A 20,396-nucleotide genomic window follows, 5' to 3' on the forward strand; every position below is an offset into this window, starting at 1 on the left:
TTGGGGTTTGGTAGAATGTATTTATGTGGTTCACAGTCACCCCTGTCCATGGATGAGTTAGCCTTCTAATACTGGAATGCCTTTTAGGAATACTATGTTAACTTCCTTTTTGGTACAAGTTATATATTTGTAATTTTCGATTTTGTTCCTTTACAAAGGATCCCCACGTTGTCTAAGTTTTAGGTCCCACCAAAGTTAGATCTGCCGTAACTGGTTTTTATGTGGTTCTTAGTATTTACCTTATGCAAACATTTTAGTTAGTCTACATGGATACTGGGTACCTTGTTATTGAATGTATGATTGTGGGATTTGGGGATTAAGCTTTAAGGCACTTTCTATCATTATTACACATTTATTTTCTAGGTCAGGACAAAGTTCTATTCAGGAATTATGTGTAGTCTCTGTATATTATAATGCCATGTTTTCATTTACTCCTGAAGTGGTAACATCAAATTAGCAACATGAATCATTAAAATTGAGAGCACTCTTGATTTGCCAAAATTTAACTGTAATATTTTTTAAGTGCACTTTATAAATTTACGTGTATAAGGCTTCAGATATAAATAATATTTTACAAATAATTTTGATGACTATAATTTGACCAACTGCAAAAAGTATCACCAATTAAAGCAATAAACACATAAAAAGTTGTTACTATTTATTGTGTCTTCCATAAACTTAATGTTATTGAATTATTTTTTGGTTTAGGGTAGAGTCATTCTTCACTAAGAGACCTCTGCATGATACATAAGTTTTGTTTTGTTTTGTTTTGCAATGTTTGCATTAAAGCCACAGATGGACACAAAATCATGTAATCTCTTTGAGCTTTTGTGTTTTTCTTTGAAACCAGAGGACTTTTTTTTCTGTCTGATATTTGTACCATCAAGCTTTAAATTACTGGTTAAAATGCTGAGAAATATACATATATAAAACCTTTCAAGAGAAAATGTAGACTAGTTTGATAATAGGTTGCAAATTAAATTGAGGACCTCTGCTTCTGGCCAAGATGGAGTAAAGGGACTGAATTTGTGCTCCTGCCTGAAACAGTCAATACCAATGCCAAAACCAAAACCCAACTAGAACAAAACAAGAAAAATATTTGAAACCATGGCTTCTCACACACTGAGTAACAAAGGACCATGATCTCTGGGAGACAGAAAACAAAGTGAACTTTCCGATCACCCCAGCTTACTGCTTTGAGAGAATTTCTGGGTTGTACTGTAGAGAGGAGAAACCCAGTGGAGCCTGAAGAACTTCCTGCATGGAGGAAATGAGACTGAGAGTCTGGGGAGATCAAGGCAACTAGAGTTCTCAGGACAGGGTTTCTGAGAAGAGAGAGCAGCACAGAGAGAGAGCGTAACAGAAATCTGCAGAAGGCTCCTTTGTGGTATTCAGCTGAGTAGTGATCAAAGAATGTACGTGAAGAAACTACTCAAGACCAGGGAAAGAGTTAATCAAATGGATTAGAGACCTAAAAAGATCAAAGTATTTCCATGTAACTTAACTGCTTCCCAGGACAAAACTCAAGAATATTTAAAGAATTACAAAAATATCCAGTATTCAAAAAAATAAAATTCACAATGTCTAGCATCCAATCAGAGATCACCAGGCATGCAGAGAAATAGAAAACCGTAAACCACAGTGACGAGAAAAATTAATCAGCTGAAATCAATTAAGAACTGACACAAATAATAAAATTAGCAGCGAACTAAGTTAAAAAGTTGCTATAACTATATTATATATATTCAAAAAATTATGCAGAGATGTGGGAAATATAAAAAGATCCAAGTCAAACTTCAAGAGAGAAAAACTACATTATCTGAGATTTAAAATACACTGGATAGGATTAATGGGAGATTATACATTGTAAAAGAAAAGATTAATGAACTTGAAGACTTAACCACAGAAACTATCCAAAATGAAACATTGAGAAAATACATTTTTAAAAATGCAGAGAATCAGTGAGCTGTGAGATAACTTCAATTGATCTAATATATGTATAATTGGAATCCCCAAAGGAGTTGGGGAAGAAAGATATTTGAGAAAATAATAGCCTAAATTTCCCAAATTTAATGAAAACTAAACCAATAGATCCAAGAATCTCAATGAACCCCAAGCTCAAGAAATATGAAGAAAATTACATCAAGAAACATCACAGTCAAATTGCTCAAAAATCAGTGATAAAAAAGTATGAAGGATGCAAGATATTATTAAAAAGACACATCATGTGCAGAGAAACAGAGATAAGGATAAAAGTAGATTTCTCTCTGGAAGAATGCCAGTGAGAAGACATCTTAAAAGTATTGAAAGAAAAAACACTATGAACCTAGAATTCACATACTCAGCAAAATGATCTTTCAGAAATAAAGAAAACTGTAGATTGTTTTTAGATACACAAAAGCTGAAAGAATCCATCAATATAGCAGACTCACACTATAAGAAATGTCAAAGAAAATCCTTCAAGTAGAAGGAAAATGACATTAAGTAAAAATATGCATCAATATATAGAGATATAGAACACCAGAAATGGTAGCTAAATAAATAAATATATAAGATTTGAATCAATATAAAAATAGCTGACTATTTAAACAAAATAAATGTGTTGTTGGGTTTCTAACATATTCATAAATACAATATATGACAACAATAGCATAAAGACTAGAAGGGGAGAGGAGAAATGAAAGAATACTATTTTAAAATTCTTATGTCATACATGAAGTTGTACTAACACTTGAAGATAGACTGTGATAAGTTAAAAAAGTGTACTAGAAATCTTAAAGCAAATACTAAAACAACACCAAAGAGTTATGACCATAAGTCACAAAGGAGATAAAATGGATTTATAAGAAATCTTTAATCCAAAGAAGGCAAAGAGGTAAAGTAGAACAAAGAAGGGATGAGAAAAATACAAAACAAATTGAGAGATAACAGACTTAAACCTAATCATATCAATAATCACATTAAATGTAAACAGTCTAAACGACTAAGTAAAAGAAAGATATTGTCCGATTGGATGAAAAAGCATATGCTGTCTACAATAAATACACTTTAAAGACATAACTAGGTAAAAAGTAAATGAGTCAAAAACAATATACCATGCTAACACTCATCAAAAGAAAGCTAGACAGGCACTTAGATTGAGAGAAAGTAACATTGTCTTTATTCTCAAATGACATGATTATTCAAAAAATCTGATGGAATTTACAAAAAGGTACTGGAAGTAACAGGTAAGTGTAGTGAGGTTGCAGAATAAAAGATAAATGCATAAAAACCAATTGTACTTTTAAATACTAGGAACAAACATTTGGAAATCAAAATTTAAAAAAAAATACCACTTAGTAATTATAACAAAAATATAATACACTTTGAAATAAAACTGACAAAAAATGTGTAAATATGTACACTGAAAACTACAGAACATTGCTGAGAGATTAAAGAAGACAAATAAATGGAGAGATATATCTTGTTCATGAGTTGAAATACTTAGTATTATTGATGTATCACTTCTTCCCAAATGTATCTATTGATTCAATTCAAATTCAGTAAAAATTCCAGCGGGTTTTTGGTAGATATTTACAAGCAGATTCTAAAATTCATATGGAAATAGAAACAATTTATTGAATTGTTGAATAGCCAAAACAATTTTGAAAAGAAAAATAAAGTTGGTAGACTAAAACTGCCTGATTTCAAAACTTTTTATAAAGCTACTGCAATCACGATCGTGTGTAATTAGAATTAGGATAAACAAATTCATCAAAGAATAAAAAGAGATTTCCATAAATAGAACCATGTATAAATAGACAACTGATTTTTGACAAAGATGCAAAGGTAATTCAGTTGAGAAAGGTTAGTCTATTCAGCAAACGATGCTGGGACAATTATGTTGAAAAATGAGCTTTGATCCACACTTCATACCTTTTACAAAAATTTACTCATGAGAAGTCATAGATATAAGTTAAAAACTTAAAACTATAAAACTGCTATAAGAAAAATATAGAATAAAAGGTTGGTGACCTTGTGTTAAGCAAAGATCTCTTAACTATGACACCCAAATCACAATCTATAAGAGAAAAAAAATGATAAATTGGGCTTTATCAAAATTCAAAATGTTTCCCTTCAAAAGAAACTGTGAAAAACACTGTTAAGAGAATGAAAAGACAAGCCACAGACTAAAAGGAAGTATTTGCAGAACATATATCTGAGAAGTTTGACTTATATTCAGGTTCTCAGTAGTTTCAAAATCCAATAAGCAGGAAACAATCCAAACACGGGCAAAAGATTTGAATCACCACATCACTAAAAAAAGATATACAGATGGCAAATAAAGCACATGAAAAGATGCTTGACACCATTAGTCTTAGGAAAATGCAAATCAAAAACACAATGGTACCACTGCATACCTATTAGAATGGCTAAACTTTGAAAGGGTGACCTTATCAAGTGTTGCCAAGTAGGTGGAGAAACCGGAAGTGCTATTCACTGGGGATGCAAATGTAAAGTGGTACAACCACTGTGGAAAAGAGTTTGGGAGTTTAAAAAGAAAGTTAAATCTACACCAATCATATGACCCAGTCACTCCGCTCTCAGGCATTTTAATCAAGAGGAAAGTATTCCTACAACAAATGTTTACAGCACCTGTGTGTGTCACAATCCAAGTGTCCATCAACAGGTCAACGGATAAACAAACTGTGGTAGAGCCATACGATGGAATACTACTCAGAGAAAAAATAAAAAAGAATGAACTATGGACACACACAACAGTGTAGATGAATTTTAAAATAATCATCTTAAGTTAAAGAAGCCAGATATACTGGATTCTTCCATTTGTACAGAATTCTAGACAACGCACTGGGTTTTGGTGGAGGGACCCCAGAGGTACAAAAGGAAACTCCAGGGGGTGATGGGTATGTTCATTACCTTGTTCACAGTGATATGTGCCAAAATTCTGCATCTTAACTAAGCATAGTTTATTGTATGTCAATTATCTTTCACTAAAGCTTTTAAAAAGTGCTATTGAAATTTAGGTCAATTCTGTATTGGGCTGTTATTTGCCTCCTGCTGGGTTTTTGGCAGTTACATGGATGTCTGATCCACTATGTTTTTACAATTCAGTTGGAAATCTCTTGTATTCTTTGGATGCTTCCAGTGGTATACATACAAACAGAGACACTTGCTTGATTTTTATAGGCATTAAAATGCTTTTAATGGAAAGCTTGGTGTTAGGTTCATGCTCTCATCTTTTCAAAACGAAATTAGTTAGGATATTGGGGGCAGGGGTTATGAACAAGTTTCAGAAAGTTGAAGGGAACTCTAGGAATAAACTAAGATGCCACTTTTTTTTTTTTTTTTTTTTGAGACAGAGTCTCACTTTGTTGCCTGGGCTAGAGTGAGTGCCGTGGCGTCAGCCTAGCTCACAGCAACCTCAAACTCCTGGGCTCGAGTGATCCTTCTGCCTCAGCCTCCCGGGTAGCTGGGACTACAGGCATGCGCCACCATGCCCGGCTAATTTTTTATATATATATCAGTTGGCCAATTAATTTCTTTCTATTTATAGTAGAGACGGGGTCTCGCTCAGGCTGGTTTTGAACTCCTGACCTTGAGCAATCCGCCCGCCTCGGCCTCCTAAGAGCTAGGATTACAGGCGTGAGCCACAGCGCCCGGCCTAAATCTTTTTTTTTTTTTTTTTGTGGAGTCTTGCTAAAGCAAGACCTCAAAAAATTGGTATAAAACTCAGAATTGTTCCTCTCCACGGAAATCTTTAGTAAAAGGCGAAAGATTTATACGATCTGAAGAGAAACCAGAGTATAAGATGCCACTTTTTAATAAAAGCCCCGAGGCACTTATTGTCCACATGTAACAATGCTCTGTTAATCAAATTGTGTTCTATACAGGGGTCTTTAAAATGTCTTCCTGTAGAAGGGATTTCATTTAGTACAGGCAATTTTGTTTTGCAGTTTCACTACTTTATTACCATCAATAAAGTCACTCCAAAAATGACAGTGTCGAGTGAGTAAGATCTAAATAATCAGGTATTTGTAGGGTGTGTCACAAGTCTTTTTATATTTATTTATTTAGAGATGGGGTTTTGCTCTGTCACCTAGGCTGGAGTGCAGTGGCAGGATCACAGCTTACTGCAGCCTCAAACTGGGCTTCAGGGATCCTCCCTCCTGCTCCCGAGCAGCAGGAACTATAGGCAGAAGCCACTGCACCTGGCTGTGAAGTTTTTTAGAATGAGTACATTAACTACCATCTGTATACAATACAGTATTAAATTCCTTTCTCTATTTTTATATTAATTTTCCCTGCTGAGTGCTCCTTACATTGCAGGCTGTAATGAGTGGAGATCAACTCTGTGATTTAGGTAGGAAATAGTATATACATGAGAGAACTGGCATAACCAGATTAAATAGCCAACATATCACCAATTTCAATCATATAATATCTTAACAACTTTGGAAACTTTGTAACACTTTAAAATTGTTATATTTGATACGGATGATTTTGATATCCAACCAATGTGTCTGTAACACAAGTAGGCAGACTCTTCTTTCATCTCAAATTCATGTAAATATTTTTTTCTACTTTGTGTGAAAAAAAAATTGCCCATTTTATTCCATGATATTCTAACTATATTCAACTTAACAAACAGCATTTCCTACAAACAGGCAGAATCAAGTGATAGAAAGAACTCTGGAATAGGAAGTCCATAAATCTGGGTTTATTCTAAGAGACTGGGTGATCTTGAGCAAGTTTCAACATCCGTAAAATGAGAGTTGTTTGAATTGGCTGATTTCTAAGATTCCTCCCGAAGTGAAAATGTCTGATCCGAACTACTCTATAAAGATTCAGGTCGATGTCTTATCGGCCATGCAGGGTAATTCCTGCCCTGTCATAAAATTTTTTCAGGGTGCTAAGTGGGCCCCCAAATGGCATTCCCAATCACTTCCCATCCAACTTTCAAATTGAGAATTTGAAATTATTGATTTTGTTTGAGAGCCAAAAAGGAAAGAAGCCAAATGCCAGTGCTGGGCCCACCATCAATTCTCTCATTTCAGAGACATTCTGGCTGCCAGGCCCAGCTACCTACGTCAGCATGGCCACTTGGAACTGGCTGATTCCAGAAGGGAATCTGATTACACCCGCAGGGCCCCACGAGGATTTCGGCACCTTTGGATCCAAAATGTAATTGACGCTGAACTAATGATAAATAAGCATCTTCTTCCCTTTCTCTTCTCTAGTTTGAATTACAGCTGGAATATTTCTTCCCTATTTGCTGACAAATTATGTCACTATGTCAACAAAGGGAAAACATTGCCTGTATCTAGCCCATTTTGTCCCCTGGTGGACTTTACCTTTAACACATTGACTGCCACACTGGAAAAAACACATGTTTTTCCTTGGGGCCATGGTGTTTTATTATGAAAATAGAATAAAAACTTGGAAAACAAAATGATCCTTTCTAATTTAATGAAAAATGTATTTTTCATTGTTTTCTCTGTGTGAGTTATATGCAACTTGCAAGATACTTCTCACATCTCCCAAGGTGAAGAGGCATGTAAGTTACATATGCTTCGCAAGGCCCCGGGCTCAAAACTAGCGTGAGTTAAATACAACTCACATGGCAGTTAATGTGTTCAACTAATGATTATAGGGAGTTAAAACAAAACTATTTTCTTCCCGTTGTTAGGTACACATCTCCCATGATTCTTGTTATTTATAGACAGTGCCCTGTTTTTCTTAGTGGATTGGTTGTATGGAAAATCACCAGTTCAAAAAATGTTGTTGGATTATTCTAAGTATTTTAGGCAAGCAGCAGACAAAAGTGGCTAGTTAGATAGTCATTGGATTAAGCATTTGCAGGGAGACATTCTGAAAAAGGATCGTCACTGTGATAATGCAGCCAAAACAAACTCTCACTTTCTTTTGCAGGTCAAATAAAAGGATGTTTCCCCTACCTAAATAATAAACCCTTTAACCTTATATTATTAATAGAATTAGTCACTGGTCTTTGGAAGCAAAACTATCAAAATAGTGCTAAAGAGAGTTGGGACTAAATGAGGCAAAGTGAGGCACTTGCCTTCCATCAAAATTTAAGTGAGAGCAAAAAATACTCAGTAATTATAATAAATAACAACGAAATACTAAATGAAATACTAAAACCAAAAAGAAAAAAAGCACCAAATCAATGTGGAAAAACTCCATGATAAATAAAACATCAAAATTTTAAATAAAGATAGAATCAGTATTATTTAACTTGAGTTTTTCTTTTGCTCAGGCTTAGTATATATAACTCCACACAGCATTACTGGTGACACTGGCTGTAGTTAAAATTTTGATATTTTTTCATCATTAATTTTGATTTTTTAATCATTGCATTAGGATTTTTTATATATATATATATATATATATATATATATATATATATATATATCGATTACTTACGTTTGACACCCTCTTAAGTCTTATGCCAGAGCATTCTAGTCTTGTCCTGACTTTCTACGTGAGGAATAAAATTCCAAGGTCACACAACCAGTAAGTGTGGAAGTCTGGATTTAACACCTGCCTTCACTAGCCCTTCTTTTGAGGACTGTGCTTTTAATGTTTTCCAAGTGGCTCCGTGGACTCTAACGGCTCTGGAAGTTGCTTCGTCCCTTTCCAGCTTGAGACGACCTTCCATAGCCTGAGGCAGGGGTGGGAGCCAAGGATCTCGGAGCTGGGATCCAACTTCGAGAGGGATCCAGGAATGGGTTAGGAGCTTCAAATAAGAGACACGTTTAAAATTTCTTTTCTTTACTTGTTGGATAGTATTCAATTCTAAAGTGACAAAAAAACCCCACAAAACCCTGCTAATGCGAAAAGTTATCATCTAAGGAGTAAGTTCTGGGAAAAGAATCTACTTCTATATAGCCTAATAATACAACTATAACTTCTCTCACAAAGCACATATGTTTTTCTTACATTGCTTCACTTCTTTATTTTTAGAAATGGAGTCTTATTCTGTCACCCAGGCTGGAGTGCAGTAGCAGGATCATAGTTCACATAGCAACCCCAATCTCCTGGATTCAAGCAATCTTTTCATGGATAATTAATTATTAATTAATAATGATTAACATTATTAATAACATTGATTAATAATTTTTTTAAAAAAATTATTTTGTAGAGATGGAGGTCTTGCTATGTTGTCCAGGCTGGTCTCAAACTCTTGGCCTCAAGTGACCCTCCCACTTTGGCCTCCCAAAGTGCTGTAATTACAGGTGCAGAGCCATAGTCCAGCACTCACCTGTTTATGTGAAACAATCAAGAGTTCTGAGACACAGGTGCAGGTCGTTGAAGAGGGAGGGATGCTTTTCTTCTTATATGGGACAGAAGGAGGAGGCAATGGATAAAAGTAAGAAGTGTTTATTTGCAGGAGAGAAGAGAAATATCAGGTATTTTCAGGCGGGTCTGGTAAAGTTGAAGGAGCTCATGCCAGTTAGCCTGGAACTCAGTGAAATAGGACCCTGGCACCCCTAGTGAGGAGGTAGTGGGTTTGCAAGGGTGTGGAAGGAGAGGACAAAGGTAACTGGATGGTTTTGGAATAGTCTTCGTGGTCAGTATGCCCCATAGTCAATAAGACAGGAGTTCTCTAAAATACAATAAGACCTATCAATAGATATACAAGTCCCAAAATAAAGTAATATTTACTCAATGGAAACTTAGTTTTCAATAACTTACTGAGAATTTTCTAAAGGGAACCTCTTCTCTTACAATATAATGTGTTGTTGTGTTCACATTATTAATTATTAATATGTTGTTCATTCTAAAAACCCATCATAACAAGATTATTAATTTAATTTTATTTTTCTCACATTGTTTAAATTTCAAAATATTAATTAGGGATGTGCAAGTGTTTTTGTTACAAAGGTATCTTGTATTATGCATAAGTCAGGGCTTTAGGTGTGTGCATCACCAGAATAGTGTTCTTTGTACCCTCCCACCCTCCCTGCTTTTTGGTTTCTCATGTCCTTTATATGGCTTTGTGCCCATGTGTACCCATCTATTAGCTCCCACCTATTAGTGAGAACATATGGTGTTTGGTTTTCCATTCCTGAGACACTTCACTTAGGATAATGGTCTCCAGTTCATTCCATGTTGCTGCAAAAGACATTATTTCATTCTTTTTTGTGGCTGAGTAGTACTCCATGGTGTATATATATATATATATATATATATACACTTTTTTTTACCCACTCATGAATTGAAAGGCACTTAGGTTGATTCCACATCTTTGCAATTATGAATTGTACTGTGATAAACATTCAAGTACAGGTGTCTTTTTGACATAATGACTTCATTTCCCATAGGTAGATAACCAGCATATTAATTTTTTAAAAAACACTTCCATAGAAGGAGAATCAAGAACATCAGAGCTTGGGAGCTATGTGCTATGCTGGGGGGAAAAAGAGGAAAGAACAAATCTTTATCTGTAAAATCACAGATTATCAATAGTAAAACCCAGGAAAGAAAGCATATCTGCCCCAAATAAGAAGAAAGTTTAATGAAATTGCTATGTGTCCTACGGAAGTACCTTTTTCAAACATTTCTTCTAGCTTTCTCCTATGGCAGACAACCTTGTAGAAAATGAATTCTCTGGAGAATACAGACGTTAAAGAAAACCTATGCGAGCTCAACGATGTACACCAGCTAATTCATCACCACAGCACGAACGCTTAACTAGACATTCCAATTCATGGGTAACTCGGTTTCGTTTGCTGAGTCCAGCCACGGACTTGGCTGTGCGTTCTTTGCACCTTAGTTTGCTGTGTCACCTCCTCTCTCTCAAAGGTAGCCGGGTCTGCCTTCCCTTTCTTGACTAAAGTTCCTGGTTTCACTTGGGGGGCTGTAATGAAGTTTTTGTGACAGCTGGTCACATTACTGGCATCACCAGTCCGTATTTCCTGTTCAGATTTCAATCAAGCCACAAACCCTTGAGAGTCATAGCTTTGGTTTGGTTTGGTTACAAAACTTTATTTATTTATCTATTTTTTAAGAAAACATGAAACCACACAACGAGTCCATGGTCCCAAAGGCTGCCAAGCAACCCTGGTTGACCTAGTTAATGCTGTAGTGGAAAATGGGAGGGGAGCAGTCAAAGAACACACGCTAATTCAAATATCCAGAAGGCTAATTTTTTTTTTTTTTCTTGAGACAGGGTCTTGCTCTGTGGCCCAGGCTACAGTGCAGTGGCTGCAACCTCAAACTCCTGGGCTCAAGCAATTCTCCTGCCTCAGCCTCCCATGTAGCTGGAACTACAGGTGTGCACCACCATGCCGCCCTGGTAATTTTTCTATTTTTTGTAGAGATGGGATCTCATTCTTGCTCAGGCTGGTCTCAAACTCCTGAGCTCAAGCGACCCTTCTACTTCAGCCTCTGAGAATGCTAGGATTACAAGCTTGAGCCACCATGCCTGGCCAGAAGACTAAAATATTTAAAACTTAACTCTTTAAAAATAAAAACAACCAAATATTTGGGGCTGATAGAGAATATATCAGAAATTAAGGCAATTTCTTCTTTAAATTACAGATTCTCCAATTAGAATGAAATTAAACTCAATCAGTTTCAACTCTGAGTTTAAACTTTATGAGTTGAAGTTTGTTAAGCTCTGGCAGTTCCTTTTATATTCCTTAGTTTACAATATTTCATTTTTAAAACAATCACAAAGTCAATACTGCAGAAAATAGTATGGGTTAAGAATTTACTTGGAAATATTTTTAAAGTTTTGTTTCCAATGTATACTTCTCAGTAAAGTGTCACACGATGCTCTTTGCTGAGTTCCATTCCTTATTTAAAATAAGGAATGTGAACTGATCAAAGCATTTACTGGATCATTTACTTGAACATTTACTTAAACATTTTATCGATGGGCTCTAAGACCAATATCCCAAACTGTAATAATTTACACAAAAAAATATGTTTCATGATGCTCTGGTTTTCAAGTTAAGATCAATGAGATTCATATTTGTAACATTTACACAAAATTTCCAAATTATTCTTTGTTTCTATTTATAGTAGGTGCCAAAATAAGTCTTTGGTTTAGAGTGGATCTTTATGTTTTCCTTCACAGAGTCATGCAAAGCCGGGATCTCTTCTTCAGCTAAGCTTTAAAAACATTTCTGGCACTGTCAATACCAAAATAAACATAAGTTCCATTCCTGAAAACTAACATGGAATTGAGTTGACTATAAAAGTGATGTTGTCGCAACTTATTTCAACAAAGAGAAGTCCTAAAATTAAAAACATGTTTCTTTTGTCATGTGTCATACAAGAAAAAAAGGAAATCTTAGTGTGTTCCTAATTTAGATTCTTCTTCTTTACTATAAACTTAACTTTCTCCAACAATGACACACACAAATATGTTGTGCCACTCTTGAGGATTGAGGACATTTCTTTTTTTAGTTTTGGTTCCCAGCATTTGAACATAAAAAAAATAAAGCTTACATATACATAAGAGTGATGATGGGAGGTGAGTCTACACACACGTTTCTTTTCTTTCCTTTTTATTTTTGAGACAGGATCTCGCTCTGTCGTCCAGGGTATAGTGCAGTGGCGTCATCATAGCTCACTGAAACCTCAAACCCCTGGGTTCAAAAGATCCTCCTGCCTCAGCCTCCAGAGTAGCTGGGACTACAGGTGAGCTCTATCACCCCCGGCTAATTTTGCTATTTTTTGTAGAGTTCCTATTTTTGGGGTTCTCGATATGTTGTTCAGGATGGTACACACATGTTTCCTGAACATAGTTTGGGTCTTAACTTGAAAACCAGAGCATCATGAAACATATTTTTTTGTGTAAATTATTACAGTTTGGGATATTGGTCTTAGAGCCCATCGATAAAATGTTTAAGTAAATGTTCAAGTAAATGATCCAGTAAATGCTTTGATCAGTTCACAAACTAGTAAACTACCTAGTTAACAATATTAGTAATCATAATTTATGCTTACCTATATGTATTAATATATTCAGTATAAAATGTTTTTGTAACTTTAGCCAGGAGGTTTATGGAAATTCACAAGGAGGCACAGACTAAATCTATGTGAGCAAATCTACATTTCTAGAATAACTAAGTAAATTGCTTACTCAAGATAAAAATATGTCTTCATCATTTTTTGAGAGCGATTCATGAATCTTTGTAGACATGTGGCATTAAAAAATCCAAAGGGCAGGAAGCTGACAGCAGGTGTGGTCAGCGGACTGTTGGGTGTTGGGGGTGACCGGCTTACTCTTTTTATTGATTCTTCTTCACTCCATGATCTTTGCTAAGGCAAATCTTTCTTAGTTTGCGCATCTAAAAAATGGGTATAGAAGCACTTGCTACACCACTGTTTAGACTCACAGGGGCTTTCTGAACAATGCTTCGGATTAGTATGTCATATTTCTCAGCCAATTATTTTGTTTTGATTTGTTTCCAAACAGCCTCCACCCAGGCTCTGAGACCTCAATTTCATTGCTGGTAAAATAAATGAAATTGGAATCATTAGCAGATGCCACGCTATGAATTCTTATATTGGGCTCCAGCCAATTGCATAGCAAGCTTTAAGGCTGCTTGTGAGGGTTAATGAGATAATCATCTATAAAAGGATCTCGAGGGTAAACAGCAGAGTTAGAGCAACCACACCGACCACAGGCCTACTCACAGGGGCACGAATCTCATTCGTCTCTCAAATTGTGATCTACTAATCACATTCATCAGAATCACCTGTAAGCTTATTTGTTTGTTGTAGTTTTTAATTATAAATTGGCAGTTTGTAATTGTACAAGTTTATGGGTACAAAGCACTGTTATCATTTATGAATACAACGTGGAATAATTAAGTCAAGCTGGTTAACATATCCATCACCTCCAATACTTAACATCTTCTGTGGTGAGTACCTTTGGAATTTACTCTCTAAATGTAGATTTCAAGACTCTTCAGTAGACCCTAATGAATGAGAAGCCCTAGGGCAGAGACTGGGAATCTGCATTTTTAAATGAGCTGGGGTGGGTGGTGGTGAATCTGATTTGAGAGTTTTATACGGGAGACTTTCTACAGACAATAGAGCATGGGGAAAGAGCTTGAGCGACAGTTTCAGAGCCAAAATTGGTGGCTGTTCTCATCCACTCAATCTCCTTAGCTTCCTTCCAGCAGTTGGATGGCTGGTTTAGAGTTCTCAGGTGAGATACCCCACTACAGTTATTTTTATGGAGTGGTAGGCAATTTCCTATTGGGAAGATGCTGTTCCAGAATATAATAAATACCATGTATGCCGCCCTATGGGAGGGGTGGAGATCTGTGGAGGTCTAGAAGGTTGTAGAGAAGTCATGGAAGGTTGTAATGTTAATTTGGCAGTAGGATCCCTGACTACCCCCAGAATTTCTTCATTTATTTTTTAAACTTGCCATTTTATTCAACAAACATTTGAGGACAGATATGCATGCATTGGAAGGAGCTTAGAGTTGGAGTCAGAGTGATATCGTGTAAAACACATTCTCAATCTTACTCTCAGATTCTTTGCATACAACAATGGGATAATAATTGCACCTGCTTCACGGGGTGGATGTGAGGATAAAGTGAGATTTGTAGATAAAGCGCATCGTAAACCATAAGCACGGGGCAAGAATTCTTATTTTCATGTGCAAGATGCTGTGATAAGGGTTATAGGAATACAAAGGTGTTTAGGACACTTCCCTCAATTATTTGCAGTCTTACAGGGGTGTCAACATCTATATGAGTAGCGATAATATGAATGTCACTGGAGTGGCTGAAATACTAACGGAATTCCAAAGGATTTTGTAGAAAGGTTCATCATGGAGCATGATGACACATTATTTGGGCTTTGAAGTGTAGTTAGGATTTCAATTGACAAGTAAAGCTGAAACAAGAGGGCATTTCTAGGGAAGAAAAGGACATGAGGAGCGACATAAAGCTTCAAGGACAGAGGATGTGCTTGGCAAAGGATGCCTAAGGACACCTAAGTCATAAGTCACTGTGTCCACAGTTCCATCTCTGCCGTAGGCCCACACCCTGGCATGTGGCAGGAGCGGATTTAAATGTAGGGGAGCAGATTTAAATGTAGAGTGGGTGCTGTCAGTTAGACATACTTGTTTGCCCCCTGTGACACTCACAGAAATCTAAAGCCAAGAACGCCTCTCCAAAGGAAGAGTGCTCATCCGGATGCTAAAACTGGAGCATGTTGGTGCTGAAATATTTCACAGCAATAAGTATACAAGGATGAAACATGAAGAGCTAAGCAAGGATTGTGTTATTAATAATTTTCTGTCCTCAGTGTGTTCAAAATAAAAATGGTTTGAATTTTCATAAGCTCCTGTCTTCACTCGATCAATTAATGCTGTGGTCCCCAAGCTCTGGGCCTCAGACTGGTACTGGTCCCACCTGTGGCCTGTTAGGAATTGGGCTGTGCAGTAGGGGTTGAGCATGGGGCAAGCCCAAGACATTTAATCTGCATTTATGGCCACTCCCCATTGCTTGCGTCACCACATAAGCTCCACCTCCTGTCAGATCAGTGGCCGCATTAGGTTCTGCATTATGGTGAGTTGTATAATTATCTCACTGTATATTACAATGTAATAACAATAGAAATAAGGTGCACAATAAATATAATGCATTTGAATCACCCCCAAACCATCCCCCCACACCCCTGTCCATGGAAAAATTGTCTTCTATGAAGCCAGTCCCTGGTGCCAAAAAGGTTGGGGACCACTGAACTAAGGCTTTCACTTGCTGGCACGCCTAATCAAGATATAAGTTCTTATTTAAATTGATGACTTTTTTAATAAAAAATTTATGGAAGCCCATAACTACTGAAAATACCACCTTCTGTGTAAAATTTAATTTTAACATATTTAATAAATTGCCTATTTAATACAAACATTTGATTTAAAATATTGCGGTGGCTCATGCCTGTAATCCCAGCACTCTGGGAGGCCGAGGCGGGAGGATTGCTCAAAGTCAGGAGTTCGAAACCAGCCTGAGCAAGAGCGAGACCCTGTCTCTACTATAAATAGAAAGAAATTAATTGGCCAACTAATATATAGAGAAAAAATTAGCTGGGCATGGTGGCGCATGCCTGTAGTCCCAGCTACTTGGGAGGCTGAGGCAGGAGGATTGCTTGAGCCCAGGAGTTTGAGGTTGCTGTGAGCTAGGCTGACGCCACGGCACTCACTCTAGCCTGGACAACAAAGTGAGACCCTGTCTCAAAAAAATAAATTAATTAATTAAATATTGGAATAATGGAGGGTGTAGCCTGTTAAGAATATACACTCTGGAGTCAGACTGCCTAGGTTTGTAACCCATCTCTACTATCAGTAGCTGTGTGATCTTGAGCCAGTTACTTAACCTCTCTGTGCCTTTTACCACCTGCAAAACACAACAACTACTATTTATCTCATATGGTTGTTATGAAGGTTAGCAGGGCCTGGTATATGGTAAACTCTCAATAGATTGCAGCTATTAAGTCCAAATATTTTAAGGTCAAATAACACCTATCTAAGAATTTAAATGGAGTTTTATAGCTTCATAACAATGTTACTTAACCACATTTAAAACAAATAGCCTTTTTAGTTAAATTAATGTATAAAAATCAATAAGTAATTTTCATTTAAAAAATTATTTTTCTGACTTTCACTGCTTTAGCACTCAGGGAAGAATTTTTTAGAATGAAATGTTCTTTTAGTTATGAATTGAACTTTCCGTGCACTTGAGACTAAGCTTGTCTGTGACTATCAATTTATACATCTAAAAAGCTATTTTCTGAATATGGGATCTCACATCAAATGTTTAATGTATTAATGATATTTATGCCTTTTGTATTTAAAGAGATGTCGATTACAGAGCACACTAACAGGAACAGAGGATTTGATTTTGGTGGTGGTTCTCCAAAATAAAGTATTTATATTAATAAGTTAGTAAACTCTTCCATAGGTTTCTATTCAGAGCCTAAAAACCTTGTGTTTTGTAATACACTGGTTCTCAAATTTTAGAATCTCCTGAAGCCTCTTTGAAGCACAGATTCCTGGGCCCCATTCAGTGATCGGGATGTCTGGGGTGGGGGCTGAAAAGGTGCCCCCACCAAGTGCTCAGGTGATGTTGATGCTGCTGATCACGAAGTCACACTTTGAGAACTGCTCCTGTTAAGTCATTATGAGTTAAAAATATTGGATTCTTATTTCATAATTAGAATAAAATTTTATTAAGAAATCTGTGGCTGGGCATGGTAGCTGATGCCTGTTGTCCTGGGAGGCTGAGACAGGAGGATTGTTTGAGTCCAGGAATTCAAGACCAGCCTGAGCAACATAGTGAGACCCCTTCCCCTCTACAAAAAATAGAAAACAAGTTAGCCAGGCGCGGTGGTGTGTTCCTGTAGCCCCAGCTATTCAGGAGGCTGAGGCGGCAGGATTGCTTGAGCACAGGAGTTTGAGGTTGCAGTGAGCTATGATCATACCACTGCACTCTAGCTAGGACAACAGAGTGAGATGTTATGTCAAAAAAAAAATTGTTATATATTTTTCTCTTCTTTGATCCAAGGAGCAAATATTTTTCAAAAAGCATATAGCTTTTAGAGGCCAAAGGACAAATAAAATTTAGGAAAATTTACTTCTCAGAAAACTACTTCTGGATTCCATTGCTGATTTTTTTTTTTTTTTTCATTTTAGGTTTGTGCTGCCAAAGCCTCTTGTATTCTCTTTCTCCTCTTTACCATACATTCTTATTTTGATGGTGGTGACAATCTTTCTTTATGGGATTTTAGGATTTTGTTTTGCCTGAGTAAGTCCTTAAAATATCATTTCCTGTATCTACCTGCACGTTACCTTGTAATCTATAATTACATTGAATCACCATTTGAAAGTACAGTTTCTGGAATGTGACACTTTGGAAATAATCTTTAATTGCATAAAATGTTGCTTATCCAGAATAGTAGGCATTAGTCTCATGGAGGAAAAAAATGGGCAAAAAAAAAAAAGGAGGGGGTGGGAATATGTTCAGCCAGAGTAAACATCACAATTATCAAACCATAATAAAAATGTAAACATTATTTAGGAAAAATATAAAGATGAGATAAATGGCTAATGACAAATTGCCAATTTCCTAATATAAGCAAACCTTGCTACTAGGAGCTTTCCATTTATATAATGGCACCAAATACGCTTGATGCCAATGCCTTTTTTTGCAGGATTTGAATTGCCTTCTGTGATTTTGCTCTGTTGACCAAATATGCTCTATATAAATGCATTCACATTGTATTAGGTATTATAAGTAATCTAGAGGTGATTTAAAGTAAAGGGAGATGTGTGCAAATACTATGCATTTTATATAAGGGACTTGAGTATCTGTGGATTTGGGCATCTGTCAGGGTCCAGGAAACAATTCCTCTTGGATACCTACTGAAGGACGATTGTACTACCGTCCTTTCTTCCCATCCCTTCTCATTTTTGTGGTTTTCCTTGCATTTGGGAGAAAAGAGCACAGTTTGGTAGAGAGAGGATGATGTTAAAATGAAGCTCTGGGTCTCCGTCCACCTGTAAGACCTTTATCTGAAAATTCAGGTTCCTTATCAATAAAAGTGAAAGGATCATTGTATCTGCCCAATTTCCTAACTTTGTAGTGAGAATCAAGTTAGGCAATGCAGGTAAAAAATGATTTGTAAGCGTAACTTACATGTCAGGGCCAAGACTGGGGATGAAACGAAGGAGGAGCCCAGGACACACAGTTTCAGGAGGGGCACACTCTCGGGATCTTGCCCGTGTAGGGCCGTGTGGGGGCTGCCTGTCATTTCCCTCCTGTGACTGTCATTGTCATCTGCAACTCAGCTGTGCCCAAGGGTTAAAATCTGGCATGAAACAGATTTAAACACCCTAATTTCTCCCAGGGGAGATGTATTTAACAGAGACTACAGTTTGGGGATTAGAGCAATAAAATTTTGAGCTAGTGGAGGAACCTGCAAAAGTTCACAATGGAAACGTGCTAACTACTAAACCCATAGATAAGGCCTGTCCTTGGTTAGAAGAACATCCAGCTAAGACAACAAGGGGCAAAGCAGCTTGCACATTTAAAAAGAATTTGCATCTAACGAGCTCCTTCTCAGAACAACTTCCCCTTGTAGGCCCCCCAAAATAAAGAATTAAAAGAATCCTATATTTAATTCAGAGCTGCTATTCGAAAACATAAAAAGCAAACAAAACCAGCACAAATTACAGGAAAAAAAACCAAAAACCTTTCTATGACTTACTCTCAAAACTGTCCTGCTTCACAAGCAACTTTAAGGGAAATTTTTCTCTGCCTCAACATAACATTCAGACAAAGATTACTACATAGTGACAAAGCTAAATCATCTCCGGAGGATAGAGTTACTTGCTCACTAATGACTATCATCTGCCAAGAACTAGTATGCTATTAATACTTGTAAAGCTCCCTGGACTAGAAATCCATTACTAGCAAAAGTACAAGTCCATTTTTATTCCAGGTAATTAATCTAATTTGACTTTCTCCTGGTCACTACTTAGCAGAAATGGATGCTGACTCCTTTCCCTGCGAAGAACAAATAGATCTTTAGAGAGACTTCCCACTGCGTGACCTTAAAGCAAACAGTTCTGCCTCTGATTCATGCCTCTTCAGTGTTTAGTGGATTCTCCAAGTGCAGACACTTGTCCAGGGCTGAGGTTATTAGCAGAGAAGAGGCCCCGTGGCCTGGTGCTGGTGCATGAGAAAGGAAGATAGGGGAGAAGAGAGCTGACCAGAGACACGAACCAGACTCCCAACCACAACAGAGAATGACAAATAACCAAACTTCAAGTACACCTGGGGATTGCACACAGAGAATACAGAATTGGGGGCACAAGGTTTCACCCTGTACTTTGGTTGCTTCCTTCAAAGAGAGCTGAAAAAGCATTTATCTCACCATAAGTGAGATGGCTCTTAAAGAATGAAGTTCAAAAGTGTTGGTTTCAGTTCTTCACACAATCTCTACCTAAGAGGCCTCTGGCAAAGAAACTACATGTTTGAAGATGCCTTTCCATGCTTCCAGCCAGTCCTACTCTTCTACTGAAAGCTAATTAAACTGGAGAATCAGAGACTACCCCAGAGTGAGGACAGGACTTGGTTTACATTGGTCACCAAAGCAATCAGTGCAGAATATATATTCTTGGAAATATATATATACGTTAAAGATATTTCTGGATGAAATTGACTTTATACTCTTGAAGGCTTATTTGACTCATCCTACTCTTAGGTCTGATTATTTTTTCCTTCTGAAGTTAAGTTGTTGTGAATCAAACAGATCAAATAGAGAAAAAAATGGGAAAGTATAGATCAGCAGGAAATTAAAATCACTGAGAAGCCTGCCACCCAAAGATAACTCCTGTTAAA

The 20,396-nt window shown here is 36.8% G+C and overlaps 1 protein-coding gene and 1 non-coding gene across 2 annotated transcripts in view; both read right to left on the reverse strand.

Annotated features, from left to right (window-relative positions):
• GREM2 (gremlin 2, DAN family BMP antagonist) overlaps positions 1-20,396 on the reverse strand; it is a 104,877-nt gene that overhangs the window by 63,048 nt on the left and 21,433 nt on the right. The gene's annotated exons all lie outside the window — the stretch shown is intronic.
• On the reverse strand, positions 5,691-5,806 carry LOC142862537 (U5 spliceosomal RNA). Its single transcript, XR_012913612.1, has one exon. It is a non-coding gene; the product is annotated as a U5 spliceosomal RNA (small nuclear RNA).

This window comes from Microcebus murinus, chromosome 19 (genome assembly GCF_040939455.1).
Source record: "Microcebus murinus isolate Inina chromosome 19, M.murinus_Inina_mat1.0, whole genome shotgun sequence".
NCBI lineage: Eukaryota > Metazoa > Chordata > Mammalia > Primates > Cheirogaleidae > Microcebus > Microcebus murinus.